The sequence below is a fragment of the Hibiscus syriacus genome, unplaced genomic scaffold, assembly GCF_006381635.1.
Source record: "Hibiscus syriacus cultivar Baekdansim isolate YM2019G1 unplaced genomic scaffold, ASM638163v2 tig00116954_pilon, whole genome shotgun sequence".
Taxonomy (NCBI): domain Eukaryota; kingdom Viridiplantae; phylum Streptophyta; class Magnoliopsida; order Malvales; family Malvaceae; genus Hibiscus; species Hibiscus syriacus.
Window position 1 is genome coordinate 248,322 of NW_024063483.1, and position 20,750 is coordinate 269,071.

Genomic DNA, 20,750 nt, shown 5'->3' on the forward strand with positions numbered 1-20,750 from the left:
CTTTTTGAGTTCCTTAACTATTAAAAGTTATAAAATGGTCCCCCGACTATTGGGAGATGCTTTGTTGAGTCCCTTGATTATTAAAAGTTACAAAATGGTCACCCGTATTTTTATTATGTTTCAAACTCGTTCTTTTCTGTTAAAAAATTAACGAAAGTGTGAGCCGAACGTTAGCATGCTGATTGAGATATTATAAAATCTGATCTCATAATTTCAAATGACTATCATATCTCAGTTAGTATGTTAACGTCCAACTTGGATGCCCGTTATTTTTTTAATGGAAAATGATGAGTTTGGAACATAATGAATAGTCGTGTAATACCCAAAATTTCATATAGTGACCAAAATGTAAATTTTGAAAGTTTTGTAGCTAAAGTATAAGCTTGGGAAAAGTTTATGAACCAAAGTGTAATTTAAAATTTTTTGTAATTTGGTCTCGTAAATGAATAGTTCACCCAAAAAAAAAGACGTTTCTATGGGATTTAGATTTTTTGTACTTACTTTGTATTTAAAAGCTATAAAGCGATAAAATCGAGAGGAAATTCAGATAATCATATCGAATTGGATTTTTGAGATATTTTGAAGGATGATAAGACAAGATTAATAATGTCATCTCCGTGAATTAAATTTGAAGGATTTAATATAGCTCATTGGATTTAAGGTGATTTTCCATGTTAAGTATGAATCATTGAATTTTAGTGACTAGATTGTAAATTTTAGGAAATTGCAAGGGAAAAATTGGAAGATGAGAAATTGTTTGTTCATGTTTGAATATGATGATGTAAGGGATGATGAAAGCATGGTAATTTAGTAATTATCATGAAATTCAAGGTTAATATGGTAAACATATTAAAATTTTAAGGGTAAATTGATAATTTGGCATTTAATGAATTTTTAATTCATTTATTTAATAAAGAAAGATGAAGAAATTTCAAGATTTCTATTCATCTTCATCCTCCATGCCGTGAGCTTCCATAAGGTAAGGAAAATTTTCCTTTTTGATTTTTCAAGACAATTTATTAGGAATTTGGATGAAAACATGAAATACAAAGTTGATCTTCATGAAATTCTCTATCATTTGGTGCCATAGTTCATGTTTTCCATGCTTAAAAACTTAAGTTCTTGAATTTGATGGATGAAAGGGATGTTAGGTTTTGATGATTTAAGGCTTGATTATGATGTAGTTAATGTTGGAGAATCATTTTCATGCTTTGTAAATGATTGAAACCACTTAGAAATGCTTATATCATATTCAACCATGCTAGGGTTTATGATGAAATTAGTTGTTTGAATTGAAATTGATATGAACTTGATTGTAAAGGACTGGAAATGATGTTTAGAATTTGAATTCATGCTTGAATCAAGTTGGAAATCAAGTCCAAGTTGTTATGATAGTTTCGGGCAAGATGAAATAAATAAGAAAATTGTGTGCAAAGTTATTTTGAAGTTAGAATTGATGAATGGATGATTATGTAAGTTGTAAGAATTTATTTGAACCAATTTGGAAGTTTGTTAAAGTTTAAGGACCAAAGTGCAAGTTGTAAGAATTGGTGAATAAATTAAGGATGCAAAACAATGAAAACTGTTTAGATTTTTGAATCTGGCAGTAAGTTTGAAAAATCACCATAAATCCTATAAAAAATATTAGGAGATTATTTTTATACCGTTGTGTTCCTATGTCAATCTAGTTTTGTTTAAAACAAACGGGAATTGATTTTGAATTGTATAATGAAATATATGAATTTTTTATCGATGATAGGTCAGAAAACAGGGCAACCTTTTCTGCTCAAAACAGATTTTGGAAATTGGATTAGAAAATTCACTATAAATTGTACAAGTCGAATTAAAAGGATTTATTTATATGGTTAGATTCATATTCAAATATAGTTTCAAACGGAACAAACTGAATTAAATTCCAGTATGTATATTAATACAGAATAAAGATTCTTTAAGGGTAGTGCAAGTTGACAAAAAATGGAAATTTTAGAAATGAAGTGGGAAATTGATTTGAAATGAAGTGGGAAATTGATTGAAGTTGATGCACTATGCTTGAATTTGAAGTTAAATGGAAAGGGATCATTTTGAATAAATTGGAAAGGTTGGATGAATTCTAAAAGAATTTATTTTAATGGTTAGATTGTGGATTTTGAAATGATTATGTGAGCTATTGGTTGATTCGAGTATTATGAGAATTGAAGTTGTATTTTGAAGTGTTAAGGTCGATATGGATTATATGAAATGGATTTAATATAGAAAGAAATTTTAGAAATTTTAGAAATTTTATGCTAATGTGCACCTATGTCCATAATAGTAAGATACTAATATGTGCTTTGAAATTGTATGTGACGTATAAATGATGAACATGTAGATCGTGGTCAAAATCGAAATCAAAGAAAGCTTAAAGCTAAAGAAAAAGTTCTAGAGTGAAGCTAGAATCGCTAAGTAAGGTTACTAGTGAGACATTTCCAGGTGAGTGCATTTTACTTATACTAATATAAGTATGAAATGAGGAAAACTTGCAATGAGTCAACCTCGAATGATTTGGAAAGAAAATGATTTTAAATCGTTTTATTATATTTCATATTATTTTGCTAAACGATTTCTTTTGAATAATTTCGGGTATGAATTTCTCAATGTATTTTTATGTTATATCTTGATAAATCAGTTTTATATAATGCTTTCATATATATATATATATATAGGTTTTGCTATACCTATGTTTTACTTTTATTATTATTAGAATTATAATGTCTCACTAAATGAATATTTAGTGTGTGAAGATTTTCAAACGTAGGTAAAAGTGCGTTTGGAGTAAGGAGCTAGGCTCAACATCAAATTTTGAGGATCAAATCCACTCCATAATTAGTATGACATCTTTTTGAATGTTGATATTACTAGTTGACATGTATACTATGTGGTTATAATACTTTAAATAAATGTTTGAATCTTGTTTAATTAGATGATACATAATATTATTGTTTATGAATAATGGTTTGCTGATTAGTATTTTGGTGAAAATGATTTTTAATGCTATCGAAATGAAATATTTTATGATCTTTGATAATAGTTGAATAATTTTAGAAAGAAACAAATTTTATTGTTTTTCGAATAAGGACTATATTGAAAGAATTATGTTACATCCTGGACTCGTATACGGTAATGTATACGAGAAATGAGTGTTACAAGTTGGGTGAACATTTTGTAACTTTTAATAGTAGAGTGACTCAACAAAGCAACTCCCAATAGTTAGAGGATTCTTTTGTAACTTTTAATAGTTGAGGGATTCAATAAAGTAGTATCTTATAATCGGGGACCATTTATGTACTTTATCCAAAATTGATCAGTGGTTAGGTTTCATTGAAAACATGCTGATTGCGGAGTAAAAAGTCGAATCTCTCATGATTTATGTTTTATTTGGACAAATATGTCAAAAAAAGGTAAAAGTAGCGTTGTTTAGATTTCATTGGGAATATATTGTTTATGGAGCAAATGCAATTGACAACCAAATCTTTGTCATGATTTATGTTTGATTTGCCATATTTGATAAGATAAATTGTATTAGTATGTATCAATTAATTTAGTGAGACAAGATATTAAATAGTTTTAGAAAATTTAAAAAATTAAATCATTGTATTATAAATAAGAAAGATTGAATAAAAAATAACTATTCTTATAATATAATTTTCAACATTCAAAATTATTGAGTAACTTTAAATAATAGAAGGGAATATTTTTTACTTAAAAGTTAAATATTTAAGCAACATGTAAAGTATGTGCACATTAAACTAAAAGAAAATTATAAATAGATATTAACTTAGGTAAGATATAAAAATTGTCATGTATTATAAAATGCTATTTTGATGACTCTTTTGATTATTAAAAATTATAAAATAATATTATAATTATATTACGTTTTGTTAATCATTCAATTTTAAAAGATTATTAAATTATATATATATATATATATATATATATATATATATATATTTCAAACTATCATGTGATCTCTGAACGGATGTTAACCACAAACTTTATATCTTTGCTTTTCTTTTTTAGTCGGAACAAAAAAAGGTTACCTTTGCTGGAACAAAACAAACACAAAGCTTCTTCTGGTTTCCAGCATTAGAATTGATGGCAACCGATGATTATGAATCCGGGTTGAAGATGCTGGAGGAACTGACCACAAATGCCCAGCAAATCCAAGACCAGTTATTGAGCGAAATACTTGGTAAAAATGCAGGAAAGGAGTATTTGAGGCGGTTCCTCCATGGCCAAACCGACAAGCAACTCTTCAAAAAGAATGTACCCATTGCTGCTTATGAAGATCTCAAGCCTTACATTGATCGAATTGCTAATGGAGAGGCATCTTCAGATATACTTTTAGCTGAACCCGTCACTGGATTCTCTCGAAGGCATGAATCTCTTTGCTTTCTCTTCTTGTTTGTGTTTCTCCCTGGTTTTCTTGTAAGTTCGTCATCTGATTGATTAAATGCAGTAGTGGGACTTCAGGTGGGAAACCAAAGCTGACACCTATCACTGCTGAAACTGAAACTGGTAAGGAAATGGCAACGTTCGGTGCCTTGTACCGGTCTGTGATGATAAAGTAAGCAACCCCTCCCAATTTTATTGAACCTTAGAATTTAATTTAGATTGACGTGAACAATTTTGTCTCGTCAGCTGGTAGCGGTTCATTAATTTCTTTTGATTTAGACGAAAACTCACAATTACTAGAGATTGAGCCGCGAGCTCATCTTTCTCTATGAGAGTATAACGAGGAGGAGTAATAGAAGAGAGGAAAGTGAAAGAGTCTCTTTTTAGTCGTGCTGAGAGATATTTATAGTATCCCTAGCGGACATTGTCAAGCTTAGAGTGATTATTTCTGTTAGTATACCGACAAATATGTAGATATGATCATTAACTATCATATTTGACTTTGTCAAAGTTTACGTCAAAGGCCGAGGGGTCTGGACTTCGGAGAACTATCCTGACGGAGGATATTTCTGGAGATGGTGTGGTGTCTCCAAGGAAATTCCAGAGGTTTTGTTTAGAGGGTGAAATCTTCCAAGGTTTTTATAGACAGAGATTTGATAGTTTTTAGAGAATTTCTCTGAAAGTATAACAATTTATAAACTGATAGATTGTTTACTAATTGATCAATGACTTGAAGAAGATTTTTTAGGGTCCATATATGGCTATATACTTATTTATAAGTTTTAGGTTCCAAGTAATGGAGGGTCTTGTTAACTTTGGTTTAGGCCTATGGTATTGGTACAAGGACTGGTTTTTAACTAATCATTGGTTTTAGTTGTTTCTTGTCTTTAATGTTCAGTCAAATAACCTTGTTTTTCCTTAATGTGGAATAGATCATACTGACTTATAAATCTCTACATCACAATTTATTGAGGTTGCGTAAATGAATCTTACCTAATCTATTTACAGGCACCTTGGTGACATAGGAGAAGCCGGTAAAAGAATGGAACTCATGTATGCCAAACCAGATTTTGAAACTCCTTCTGGCCTCCAGGCAAGCGCAGTCTCATCAAGATTGTTTAAGAGTATTCAAGCATGTTGAAAACATTTTTGTATTTCGATATAACAAATTAGTTTAAATAAATTTTAAGATTTTACAAATGATTTTCTAAATATATTCGATTCAATTAATTGAATATCAAATTATTACTCCAAGTCTTTTAAGATCAATTTCAAACCTTACTAAATGTGTAAAATTGTTTTTTATACTTAATATATTTTTGAAACAATTTTCACAAAGTATTTTGAACCAAAAATCAAGCCTAAAATCAATTTTTCAGAGTGATGCCGATGCACCGATCCATGCATTGATGCACCATGAATTAAATTGAACATCGAATGCATTTCATGCATCGATGCACATACAATGCACCGATGCACTGAGGATTTTATGAAAACATCGAATGCATTTGATGCATCGATGCACCAGCCATGCATCGATGCACTCTGGCTATTTTGAAACATCGAATGCACTTGATGCATCGATGCACTCTTAGTGCACCGATGCACTAAGGGTCCAACGGTCAAAATATTTGAATTTTACACTGATACACCGATGCACCATGGGTATGCATCGATGCACTGACGCCCCCAATTGTTTTTAATTAATTGTTTTCACACTTAAACGACTATATTGACTCCACTAATCATCCCCAATGTTCAGAAGTGATTCAAAGTGTATTTAAGCAAGCTTAGAAGCCATTGATCAATAACAAAAACATCAAGCAACTAGAATCAAGAGAGAAACAAATAGAAAGCATCAAACCTCAAGTTTGAGCATTTCAAGCCTATTTTTCATTCAATATTCATTTTACTTTTAAGAACACTTATTGTGCTCAATTGTATTCATTCTTGAGTGTTCTTTTCTTTGTTCTAGAATTGTGCAAACAATCTACCTTGTGAGGATTTCTTTGTAAGTTTGCAAATTTGTATTGTTCTCTTTGGGAGAGAGTGTTCTCAAGAACTTGGGGTATAATTCTTGAGGGTTTGTAAGGTTACTCTTTATCCTCAAAAGAAAGACAAGTTAGTGAATTTGTGGAAAATCCTTAGTGTGGATAGCTAAGGTAGTGGACGTAGACTTTGGTTGAGAAAGTCGAATCACTCTAAATCGCTGTGCGATTTCTTTCAATTTTCTGTAAAAGCTTCAACCAAAATTTTATTGCCAATTCACCTCCTCTTGGCCGATTCTGTCAATCGATTAACTCAACAATTAGTATCAGAGCCTAAACCATTTGAAGGATTAATCGCCTCTTGAGTCGATTCGGGAAGAGTTACATCGATAATCAAAGTCATAAATGGACTCTACTTCAAACTTCGACTCCGGTCTCGATTCGATGCCCATCAACAAGCCTCCTTTCTTCAATGGGTCTAATTATGCCTATTGGAAAAATAGGATGATGTACTTCATTCAAGCAAGTGACATGGGAGCATGGAATGTTGTAGAAGAATGATACTTCAAGCCTCTCACCCATCCAAGATTATGGAGTGAATGAGAGACAAAAATGTTCCAGCTCAACTCCAAAGCCATCCATATCATATTTTGTGCTCTTAGACCAGATGAATACGGAAGAGTTTCATCTTGTACAACCGCCAAAGAAATATGAGACAAACTTCAAGTCACTCATGAAGGTACCGATGAGGTAAAGAAATCTAAAATTAGTATTCTAATGCATAGCTATGAAAATTTCAGGATGAAACCAAATGAAGTTATCAAAGCTATAACGGATAGATTCTCAACGATCTTCAATGGTCTCAAATCATATGGAGAGATCATTTCAAATGAAAAGCTTGTGAGGAAGTTAGTCTACTCCCTCCCAAAATCGTGGCAATCAAAGAAGACGGCAATCATCGAGTCTAAGGATCTAACGTCCTTAACTCTAGAAGAGCTAATCGGTTCACTCCTCACTCATGAAATGATGCTTGAAGATGAGGTGGACCTTGATAAGATTGAAGAGATACCAAAGAAGAAGGAGAAGAAGAAAAACATTGGAGTTGCTCTCAAATCCACAAAAAATGAGAGTGATTCGGATGAAGATGGTGATGATGAGGAAATGGCATTGTTTGCCAAACGGTTCAGAAAAATGATGAGACCTTTCAAACGAAATGAAGGCCTCAAAAATGAACCAAAAGAGAAGGACCCAATCATTTGCTATGAATGCAAAAAGTCGGGGCATGTCAAATATGATTGCCCAAAATTAAAGAAAAAGGGTCAATCAAAGAATAAACACAAGGCTCATGTGGCTACATGGAGCGATGAAGAAGGTTCCGATGAAGAGGAACAAGAAGTAGAAAACTTGTGCTTGATGGCATTCGGGGAAGATTCTAAGGTAACCTCTAACTCATCTGATTTTGATGATTTATCCTATGAAGAGTTATTAGAGGAATATAATGGGTTGGCTTCGGATGATGAGAAATTGTTTTTAAAATATAAAAATGATGTTTCAAAATTGAAAAATGAAATAAACTCATATCCAAAACCAACAACGATCTTGAAAGTAAAATCAAATATTTGCAAATCAAACTAGAAGAGTTTGAAAAGAAAAATTTGGATTTGAAAAATTTACTTTCAAAGGTCAATGATGATCATCAAAAGAAAATTGATGATCTTAAAACTTCTTTTGATAAAGTTGGAACAAAACGTTTTGAAAATGGAGAAAATTCAAAATCCAACTTTGTTAGAAAAAGTTTTAAAAACTACAATCATAGATGTCCCAAAGAACCTCTAATGGAAAAATCATTAGAAGTATATGGGTTCCTAAAGAGCTCATTACTACTAAAGATAAGGATATCCTACACAAATGGATACCTAAGAGGATTAGGATTTTGGAAACTAATGAATATAGACCCAAAAAAATTTGAGTACCAAAAATTAGAAATTAATGTATGTTTGTAGGAAAAGGAGCATTGCTACAAGGCACGGGAAATAAATCCAAATTCATGGTACCTTGATAGTTGGTGCTCAAGACACATGAGATTGAGCTTTATGCCAAAAATGGAGGAGAAGTGACTTTTGGTGATGATTCAAAAGGTCACATTGAAGGTATTGATACTATTGGTAATACATCTTCCATACAAATTAAGAATGTTTTATATGTGAATGGATTAAAGCATAATCTATTCAGTATTAGTCAATTTTGTGATAAGGGATTCAATGTCATGTTTGATATTAATGGTTGTAAAGTCATTGACATTGCATCTAATCGGATTATGCTTGTTGGTCATAGAATAGGAAACATATACATGGTGCATTTAGATTCTATTGATATGACTAATTTTTGCCTAGTTGCTAAGGATGAACATGACAGTTGGTTATGGCATATGAGACTAGGAAATGCTAGTATGAGTGTTTTGCAACGGCTAACTCAAGGTGATATAGTTCGAGGGTTGCCTAAGCTTAAATTTGATAATGATAAAATATGTGATGCTTATGCTAAAGGAAAACAAAAGCGAGTTTCTTTTAAATCCATTAATGACATATCAACTAGTAGAGTATTACAATTGATCCATATAGATCTTTTTGGGCAAACTAGGACTACTAGCTTGGGTGGAAAACAATATGCATTTGTCTTGGTAGATGACTATTCTAGATATACTTGGGTTCTATTCTTAAGTACAAAGATGAAGCATTAGAAAATTTCATCACATTTTCAAAACTAGTCCAAAACGAAAAAGGCTACTCTATCACTAGTGTTAGAAGTGATCATGGCACTGAATTTGAAAATCTTGGATTTAATGAATTTTGTAATTCTAATGGTATTAGCCATAATTTTTCAGCACCTAGAACCCCTCAACAAAATGGAGTTGTTGAGAGGAAAAATCGAACTTTAGAAGAAATGGCTAGAACCATGCTTTGTGAAAATAATTTCCAAAATATTTTTAGGCGGAAGCCACAAATACCGCTTGTTATGTTGTAAATCGAGTAATGATTAGGCCTATTTTAAAGAAAACTCCATATGAAATTTTCAAAAATAAAAAGCCTAACATTAGCTATTTTCATCCTTTTGGATGTAAATGTTTTATTTTAAACAACGGTAAAGAAAACCTTAGCAAATTTGATGCTAAAAGTGATGAAGGAATTTTTTTGGGTTATTCCTTAAATTCTAAAGCTTATCGAGTATTTAATAAAAGAACTTTAGTCGTATAAGAGTCTATACAGGTTGTTTTCGATGATAATCCCCTTCCGAGGAAGGATTCTTGTGTGAATGATGATGTAGGTATTATAAATACAAATGAAGCTAGACATGACGTTGAAGAACCATCATCAAAGGAAGAAACAAAAGATGAGGTAACTCATGATCCTCTTGAGAATCCAACCATTGAAGAAAGGGAAGTATCTTATCCAAGAGAGTACAACTATGTCAAGGATGGTGAGATTATAAGTGATCCATCCAAAGGGGTAACAACTCGATCTTCTCTTAGAAATATTTGTAATTATGTTGCATTTATTTCATGCATAGAGCCTAAGAATATTAAAGAAGCATTAAAAGATGAACATTGGATTATGGCTATGCAAGAAGAATTAAATCAATTTGAGAGAAGTAAAGTATGGACATTAGTTGAAAGGCCTAGTAATAAATCTACTGTAGGTACTAGATGGGTATTTAGGAATAAGCTTGATGAGAGTGGTAATATAGTGAGAAACAAGGCTAGACTTTTTGCTCAAGGGTATACTCAAGAAGAAGGCATAGACTATGTTGAAACATACGCTCCCCGTAGCTAGGATGGAAGCAATTAGAATGTTATTAGCATTTGCATGTTTTCATGAATTTAAATTATATCAAATTGATGTTAAAAGTGCATTTTTAAATGGTTTTATAAAGGAAGAAGTGTATGTGGAACAACCTCCAGGTTTTGAAGATTCAAAATTTCTGGATCATGTTCTTAAATTGACAAAAGCGCTTTATGGTTTAAAACAAGCTCCTAGAGTTTAGTATGAAAGATTGTCAAACTTTTTAATTGAAAAAGGTTTTTCAAAAGGGAAGGTTGACACTACATTGTTTTTAAAGCATAAAGATAAAGATTTATTAGTAGTTCAAATTTATGTTGATGATATAATATTTGGTTCTACTAATGATGTTATTTGCCAAGAATTTTCTAAGCTAATGCAAAGTGAGTTTGAGATGAGCATGATGGGGGAGCTCTCATTTTTCTTGGGACTCCAAATAAAGCAAAGAAAAGATGGCATCTTCATCAATCAAGCTAAGTACGTCAAAGATATGCTCAAGAAGTTTGGACTGGAAAATGGGAAACCTCATGACACTCCAATGAGCTCTTCTACAAAGCTTGACTTGGATGAAGGAGGTAAATGTGTAGATGTTATGTTTAGTGTTTGCTTATGTGCTAGATTTCAATCATGCCCTAAGGAATCACATTTACTAGCTGTTAAGAGAATCTTTAGATACCTTAAGGACACTCTTAGTTTAGGACTTTGGTATCCTAGAGACTCTAGCTTTAGCTTGCATGCCTTTTCTGATGCGGATTATGGAGGATGCAAATTAGATAGGAAAAGCACCTCTGGTACTTGCCAATTCCTTGGAAATATGATGATTTCTTGGTTTTCAAAGAAACAAAATTGTGTTGCATTATCTACCACTGAAGCCGAATACATTTCAGCTGGTAGTTGTTCTGCACAATTTTTATGGATGAAACAACAACTTTTTGATTATGAATTAAAATAGGTACCATTCCTATCAAGTGTGACAATACTAGTGCTATTTGTCTCACTAAAAATCCCATCCAACACTCTAGAACTAAGCACATTGAAATAAGACATCACTTCATTAGAGACCATGTCACTAAGGAAGATGTAGTTCTAGAATTTGTTGATACTTTGCACCAATTAGCGGATATCTTTACAAAACCTTTAGACAAGGAAAGATTTTGGACACTTAGGAGAGAATTAGGTTTGACCAACCTATCTTCACTTAGTGTTTAAAATAATTTTAGCACTTTTAAGACTAAATGAAAATTTCTTATTTTTTGATTGCATTCATTGCTATTAGTTAGAGGGAGTTTATGATTCTTGATGAAAATTAATTTTATGTTCAAATATAGTTTAAAGATTAATTTGATTATTTGAACATGATTAATTTTCAATATATGAGTTGCCAATACCACTAGAGAAAGTTAATTTAGCATTTTGAGTATTTTAAAAATGGATTTTTATCATTTATGTGCTTAGTGCATCGATACACTTAACAGTGCATTGATGCATCCCTTTGAATGTGCATCGATGCACGCCTTGAATGTGCATCGATGCACGCCTTGAATGTGCATCGATGCACATGGTCATGCATCGATGTATCCGTTGGGTTTTGGGGTTTTAAAAGCTTATTTTTCTTATTTATCTCAAACCCTAAAAACTATCCTCTCTAGCCATTCGTCCCTCTCACTCTAAATATCTCCATTCTTGCTCAAAATCAACGATTTTCGTCGGAATCTTCAAGTTTTTCAACTTTCAAACCTTCTTATATCATTAAATCGTGCAAAAAAACTCCTCATCCCTCTCAATCCAAATTTTCAAGGTAATATTTCAAAAAAAAACTCTATTTTATTGATTTTTGATTTTAGAACTAGTTTTGATTAGTTCTAGGATGAACATTATATCAGGCATTGATTGTTTGTTGGTTCTAAACTAGATTTTACTACCAATTTCGTCAAAAACAAACAATTTTTCAAGATTTTTCTTTGAATTTCGAAATTTAAAAAATCAAAATTAGTAATATTTTTTATTTAATTGTGTTGTTTTCATGAAAACTATATTATGATATTATTAAAAAGTTTTCAAAATATACCCATTAGGATATGGTTTAGAGAACCTTGAATTATTGAGGATTCATTTGAGTTTTGGGATTGATTATGCATACATGTGTTTCAAATTGCAGGTGATATTCCTTATTCTGATTTCCTTTAATCATGTCAAATCCTAAACGACCTAGGTCATCTTCGAGTCGGTCAAACCAAAACCGTCATCCCGTTCCTCAACCTCTTAATCCGTTCCTCCTCCACCTTCATTTCTATTAGGATCTTGTTTTAACATGCCTGAGCGTCGTAGAGACGAATTGTACTCTAGGTACAAAAACTCTTTCCAAACTTATAGAATCCGTGAAGAGCATATTCCTTCCCTTCAAGCTATGGTTGACATTGATTTCGAATACCTTCCGATTCTTAAAGCTTGGAAGTTTGATAAATTGTTTAAGCTTAAACCTGTCGTCTATCAACAATTGGTCCGCATTTTCTATTCCAATGTGGTGTGTATTCAAAATGAAACTCAATGTGAAACTATAGCCATTAGATCCTATCTTTTAGGCCAATATATTAATATTGACCCCGAGATTATAGCTTTCCGATTTGGGTTAGATGATAATGGAGTATATAATGAAAGTGAAAATGTGGAATATCCTTATGTTCCAAACTCAAGTGTTAGTACTCTACGATCTCATCACGATCGTTTTCTCCATTTGATGATCTCTTGGTGGTTTAGACCATCCGGAGGTAGGTACTCCACACTTCGTGCTAGAGACTTATGGTGGATGTATTGTCTTAAAAATAAAATCAAAATAAATCTACCCCACATTATATTCAGTCAACTAGTGGATATCAAAAACATTGTTCCTTCAAAACATGTTGAAACATTGATTTATGGATGTCTTCTTAGTATCCTCTTTATCAAACTTGGTCTAGACGTTTCTCTTGACAATCCTATCCCACTTCAAAATCAAATCAATCTCACATCCTTGAAGAAAGCGGATTGGAAACAAAACGAGGTTACCGGTCAATGGGTTTTTAGACCCGAAAAGCAAACTCCGGGAGCTAGTTCCTCACGAGCTGCTCCTAGCTCCTCTCGTGCTCCTCCACCTCCAGCTCCGGTGATGACGATGATCCTGAATTTCAACAACTTATGCAAGACATCGATGATCACGTACCTGATGACGAGCCTGCACCGGAACCAGCTCCACAAGAAGAACAAATGCCTCCGTATTTTCATTCGTTTTTGGAGACATTTGATTTACGGTATGTGTCCATGGATTCGCGCTACACATTCATTGAGTCCCAACTCTCTACCTTGGGAGCTCGAAAACAAGATATGAATGATCGTTTGGATGCACTCTCGCTTGAGATGAGAGCTCGTTTCCCTCCTCCTCCTCCTGATCCTTCAATGGATGAATAGACTTATCTTTCATTGTTTTTGGGTTGAACTTGAATTGTTAAAACATTTTGGATTATCTTTCTTTGAACGTTGGATGACTGTTTGATATTTTATATATATTTTGGTTTATTACAACATATGCATCATTTATTTTTTAGTTGCAATATGACCAATTTACCATTTCACATTTTTATTATGAATATTGATTATGAAACTAATGGCTAACTCTCTTTTGATTGTGATCTTAGCAGCTTAAGCTATATATATATATATATTTAATTGGCTATGTTTTTCAAAACCTTGTTCAAATCGATTTTAAGTCTTTTTGATTTAACAAAAAAGGGGAGAAATGTTAAGTGTTAAAATGTTTTAAAAGGGAGAAGTGTTATAGTAAGGGGGAGTAATTTTTCTAAATTGAAATTGATTTCAAATTTTTAGAAAATCTTAAAATAACACAAATGTTTTGTTATATCAAAAAGGGGGAGATTGTTGAAAAAAATTTGTATTTCGATATAACAAATTAGTTTAAATAAATTTTAAGATTTTACAAATGATTTTCTAAATATATTCGATTCAATTAATTGAATATCAAATTATTACTCCAAGTCTTTTAAGATCAATTTCAAACCTTACTAAATGTGTAAAATTGTGTTTTATACTTAATATATTTTTGAAACAATTTTCACAAAGTATTTTGAACCAAAAATCAAGCCTAAAATCAATTTTTCAGAGTAAGGAACCGATGCACAATCCATGCATCGATTCACCATGAATTAAATTGAACATCGAATGCATTTCATGCATCGATGCACATACCATGCACCGATGCACTGAGGATTTTATGAAAACATCGAATGCATTTGATGCATCGATGCACTCTGGCTATTTTGAAACATCGAATGCACTTGATGCATCGATGCACTCTTAGTGCACCGATGCACTAAGGGTCCAACGGTCAAAATATTTGAATTTTACACTGATGCACCGATGCACCGATGCACCATGGGTATGCATCGATGCACTGACGCTCCCAATTGTTTTTAATTAATTGTTTTCACACTTAAACGGCTATATTGACTCCACTAATCATCCCCAACGTTCATAAGTGATTCAAGGTGTATTTAAGCAAGCTTAGAAGTCATTGATCAATAACAAGAAACATCAAGCAACTAGAATCAAGAGAGAATCAAAGAGAAAGCATCAAACCTCAAGTTTGAGCATTTCAAGCCTATTTTTCATTCAATATTCATTTTTCTTTCAAGAACACTTATTGTGCTCAATTGTATTCATTCTTGAGTGTTCTTTTCTTTGTTTTAGAATTGTGCAAACAATCTACCTTTTGAGGATTTCTTTGTAAGTTTGCAAATTTGTATTGTTCTCTTAGGGAGAGAGTGTTCTCAAGAATTTGGGGTATAATTCTTGAGGGTTTGTAAGGTTACTCTTTGTCCTCAAAAGAAAGACAAATTAGTGAATTTGTGGAAAATCCTTAGTGTGATAGCTAAGGTAGTAGACGTAGATTTTGGTTGAGAAAGTCGAACCACTCTAAATCGCTGTGCAATTTCTTTCAATTTTCTGCAAAAGCTTCCACTAAAATTTTATTGCCAATTCACTCCCCTCTTGATCGATTCCGTCAATCGATTAACTCAACAAAGCCCTTTTCCCCAAGCTTTACACAAGCCCTTTTGAGACTATATTTTGCCCAGACACAAAACAGAGCATGTACTGTCAATTACTTTTCGGTTTAGTACAACGAGATGAGGTCATCATGATCGGTTCACTCTTCGCATCTACAGTATAAGAGGTTTCAAGTTTTTAGAAAATAACTGGCAAGAGCTATGCTCTGATATAAGAACTGGTCAAATAAGTGACCGGATCACTGACTCGGGATGCAGAAATGCAGCAACATTAATCTTGAAGCCTAATCCGGAGTTGGCCGACTTGATGGAAAACATATGTAGCTGCAAATCATGGGATGGAATAATCAGAAAGTTATGGCCTAAAACGAAGTACATTAGTGCCGCATGTACAGGTTCTATGATGCAATACACTGCAGAACTTGAGTTCTATTGCGGAGGGCTCCCTTTGGTGTCAGGTTCTTATGGTTGCTCGGAAGGTGCCTCTGGGATCAACTTAGAACCACTATGTAAACCTTCAGATGTCTCTTACACGTTGCTACCCAATACGGTTTGCTACGAATTTGTTCCAGCAAAGATAGATTGCGTTATGGAATCTCAAAATCAGGATCTGTTTAACTGTGTGTCTCCCGGTGAATCTACAGAAACGAAGAGCGGTGATGAAGATACCAAACCTGTTGATCTTGTAAATGTGAAGCTTGGTCAATGTTATGAACTACTTGTCACAAGTTCTAGAGGTAAAATTTCCTACAACTTCTAAATCATGATCCAAATTTAATCAAATACGAAAATTAACGCATCGGGTAATGATCTAATCATTTCAGGATTATATCAATATAGAGTCGGCGACGTTTTTATGGTGACAGGTTTCCACAACAATACACCTCAACTCCGATTTGTGATGAGGCAAAACGTTGCTCTAGGCGTTGATGCGGAAAAAACAAGCGAAGCAGACCTCTAAAAGCCGTTACTGAAGCGAAAACTCTTCTCGATCCACTTGGATTCATCTTGTCAGAGTACAGTAGCTGCGGTGATACATCTTCAACACCAGGTCACTATGTCATATTCTGGGAGCTCAAGGAAAAAGAAGGCAACAACGTCAACAAGCTCGACCTGAAGGTAATGGAAGAATGTTGCTCACGAATGGAAGATTCATTACATTATACCTATAGATTGTATAGGAAAGAAAATATAATTGAAGCTTTGGAGATTAGGGTGGTAAAACAAGGAACTTTTGAGGCGCTAATGGATTACTTCATATCCAGAGGAGCTTCTTTGAGCCAATATAAGACGCCCGTTTGCATCAAATCTAAGGAAGCCTTAGAGATATTGGATTCAAGAGTTATAGCTAAGTTTTTCAGCCCCAAAACTCCTATGTGATCACTTGAATATTTCGCCGTTTCCATGTGTGTTCGTCGATGTTTGATATTTTAATCGAATTGCGTATGTTGCAATATATTATGATTTCTTTGCAATTCAATCCCTTCTTAGTTTAACGCCTTTAATTCCTTGATAATTGCCTGAATCGTGTCCATTCGTGACTCCGAACTGTTTCGGAGTCTAAATGTAACATCATTTATTCGATCAAACTTCCAAGTCGGATTAAGGGTGTTACGATAATGGTGCATGGATCAAGGGTTTCATCCTTAAGTTTGGGAGAGCTGATAGCTTAAGAGCACAAGTGTGTGAGGTGTTGTAATTGCGGAGGTCGATGATAAGCTACAAGTGCATTTGCTTACCATGACCCGGGGACTTTGATCACCCCTTGAATATCTTGATTAGCGATTGTCTGCAAAATGATTAGGCAAGATCAGGTTCAAGAACTCCAAGAGGATATCGTCACATAAATTACTTCATGAATGTAGCATAAAATATTTATTTATTTGATTTATCGACAGTATATAGAATATTTTAATCATTTTGTAATGAATGTCATATAGATGTAACAATAAGCATATTCATATACATATGTAGAAATAATAACCCTAAGCATAAGAAATATTATATATGCGCGGCATATAGTCGGAAATCAAACTTAGGGGACAAAAAATGAAGGATAAAATTTAAAACAAACTTGAGGGTCATATAAGTAAATATCCTTATATATTTTATTACAAAGATTTTGGAGGGTGCAAGTTTATGTCAGAGTTCGGCTTAAATTTAACGTGACGTTAACTAACTAATATATAAATTTAAGAAAATAAAAATATAATTTGATTAAAAATAAAAAACCTTTGATGTCTATAGCCATTATACATGTCGTTATCTAACCGTTTCCATAGCGTAAATAATAAAACACGAAGAGCTTCGAATATCTTATCGTTTTCAGAGCAGAGATCGGTTTTAGAATTGATGCAACCGATGAATATGAAGCTGGGTTGAAGGTGCTGGAGGAATTTACCACAAATGCCCAGTAAATTCAGGACCAGTTGGGGGGTGAAATACTTGAGGCGGTTCCTCCATGGCCAAACCGACAAGCTACTCTTCAAAAAGAATGTACCCATTGTTGCTTATGAAGATCTCAAGCCTTATAGTTATATTGATAGAATAGCCAATGGGGAGGCATCTTTAAATATTCTTTTAGCTGAATCCGTCACTGGGTTCTCTCTAAGGCATGGGTTTCTTTGTTTTTTGTGTGCTTTCCTTTGTGTTTTTCCTTTCTTTTTTCTTCTCAATAAGTTTATCATCTGTTTGATTAAATGCAGTACTGGGACATCAGGTGGGCAGCCAAAGCTGATACCTGTCACTGGTAAAAGTGTCGACTTAACGCCATCGTTTGTTACCTTGTACCGGTCTGTGATGACAAAGTAAGCTTCCCCATCCCGATTTTATTGAAGTTTATCATTTGATTTGTACACTGATTGATTGTTTACTAATCTGATCAATGAGCTGAAGAAGAGAATCATCGATCTATAGCTCTGGATGTGACTCGTGAGTATAGGGATATGGTTTAGATTTTATTTTTTTGGATGAATGATGAATTTCATTACCCAAAGAAAGCAGTGACTGCCACAAATATACAAAGTACTAGTTGACTAATAACACAAACTAGAGCTTCCTGCAACCTCAAAACCAAAACTACATTACCACCCCAACTATACAGCATTACCCGATGAATCAATTCCCCAATCTATACAAAGCCTGATATTAACACCTTCATCCTGTCATCCCACAAGCGGCAGCCTAACGTCCTCCTTGATTTCTCGAACCAAGTCCATGACATCCTTCCTTCCACCCCCAAACACCCTACAATTCCTTTCCCACCAACTCTGTAGATATATGCATTCCAGGCCAGTTTAAGCAAAGTGGACAGGAACGTTTACCTTTAAGCCTAGTCACTGCCCACACCAGCTCCGGCACCCAACCTTCAATCAGCCTCCAAACTTACAGCATCTATGTTCGATAGTTGGACATAAGTACAGTGATATAATTCTTCAAATACCCTCCAAATACTTTGTTTTTTTTAACTACTCATATCTGGTTCACATTTGAGTTCGAGTAAAAACTAACATCAGTATCCTGTGTTATGTTGGTGTCTTGAAATATTGGTGACTTTGTCTCATGTTCCCGTATTGAATCTTACCTAATCTATTTACAGGCACTTTGGTGACAAAGACGGAGCCGGTAAAAGAATGGAACTTATGTTTGCCAAACCAGATATTGAAAATCCTTCTGGCCTCAAGGCAAGCGCAGTCTCATCAAGAGTGTTTAAGAGTATTCAAGCCCTTCTGCCCAAACTTTACACAAGCCCTTTTGAGACTATCTTTTGCCCAGACACCAAACAGAGCATGTACTGTCAATTACTTTTCGGTTTAATACAACAAGATGTGGTCATCATGATTGGTTCATTCTTCGCATCTACGGTTCTAAGAGGTTTCAAGTTTTTAGAAAATAACTGGCAAGAGCTATGCCCTAATATAAGAACTGGTCAAATAAGTGATCGGATCACTGACTTGGGATGCCGAAATGCAGCATCATTAATCTTGAAGCCTAATCCAGAATTGGCCGACTTGATAGAAAACATATGTAGTTGCAAATCATGGGATAATCAGAAAGCTATGGCCTAAAACAAAGTACATTAATTCCGTATGTAGGGGTTCTATGATTCAATACACTAAAGCACTTGATTTCTATTGCGAAGGGCTCCCATTAGTGTCAGGTTTTTATGGTTGCTCGGAAGGTGCCCTTGGGATAAACTTAGAACCTCTATGTAAACCTTCAGATGTCTATGTCTCTTACACATTTCTCCCTGATGTAGTTTATTATGAATTTGTTCCGATAAAGGAAGAATGTGTTACGGAATCTCAAAATCGGGTAGTGAATCTATAGAAATGAAGAGCAATGATGAAGATACCAAACCTGTTGATCTTGTAAATGTGAAGCTTGTTTGATGTTATGAACTACTTGTCACGAGTTCTAGAGGTAAACTTCCCTACTACTAAATCATAATATGAATTTAATCAAATGCCAAAATTAACGCATCGGATAATGATCTAATCTTCTCAGGATTATATCGCTATAGAGTTGGCGACGTTTTTATGGTGACAGGCTTCCACAACAATCCACCTCAATTCCTATTTGTGGGGAAAGAACAAGCGAAGCAGACTTCTTAAGGGCCGTGATGGAAGCGAAACCTCTTCTCAATCCACTTGGATTCATCTTGACAGAATACACTAGATACGGTGATACATCTTCAACACCAGACCACTATGTCATATTCTGGGAGCTTAAGGCAAAGGAAGGCAACGATGAAAAAGAGCTTGACCCAAAGGTGATGGAAGAATGTTGCTCTAGAATTGAAGATTCATTGCATTTTACCTATAGAATGTATAGGAAACAAAATAATTGCAGCTTTGGAGAATAGGGTTGTAAAACAAGGAACTTTTGAGGCACCGATGGCTTACTTTGTGTCCCAAGGAGCTTCTTTGAACCAATACATGCCCCCATTTTCATCAAACCTAGGGAAGCGTTAAAGGTATTGGATTCAAGAGTTATCTCATGTTTGAAATGAAAAAACATTAAAATTGTTTAGTGTCTATATACGGTTATGTTCCTTATGCAATTATTTCCAAGTTTGGTGATTCGAATTTTATGGTTTGTTTTGAAAAGTTTACGATACGACTCGTTTAGAGTTTTTCATGTATCATCATCCTTAAGAGTTCGTTTTAGCTCAATAAGTAGGGTACAAAGCTATTAATCTTGTGATTGTGGGCTTCCTCCTTTATTACTTAATATGAGTAAAGATAAAGATCCGTATATATATCTTTCACCAAGCTTGTATCTCACCAATGTGTAATACAAACTACTTCTTTGCATTACACTATTTTATAAACAAATATCAAGTCGTTCTATATGTATATTCAATTAATTCTGTCTTGTCGAATAAAATTGAATTATTCATATCAACTTGGATCGAACAAATTTTTATCTCAAAATAC

At 33.7% G+C, this 20,750-nt stretch overlaps 1 pseudogene; it reads left to right on the forward strand.

Moving 5' to 3' along the window:
- Positions 1-4,100: 4,100 nt before the first annotated feature.
- On the forward strand, positions 4,101-20,323 carry LOC120189329 (annotated as a pseudogene).
- The last annotated feature ends 427 nt before the right edge of the window (positions 20,324-20,750 follow it).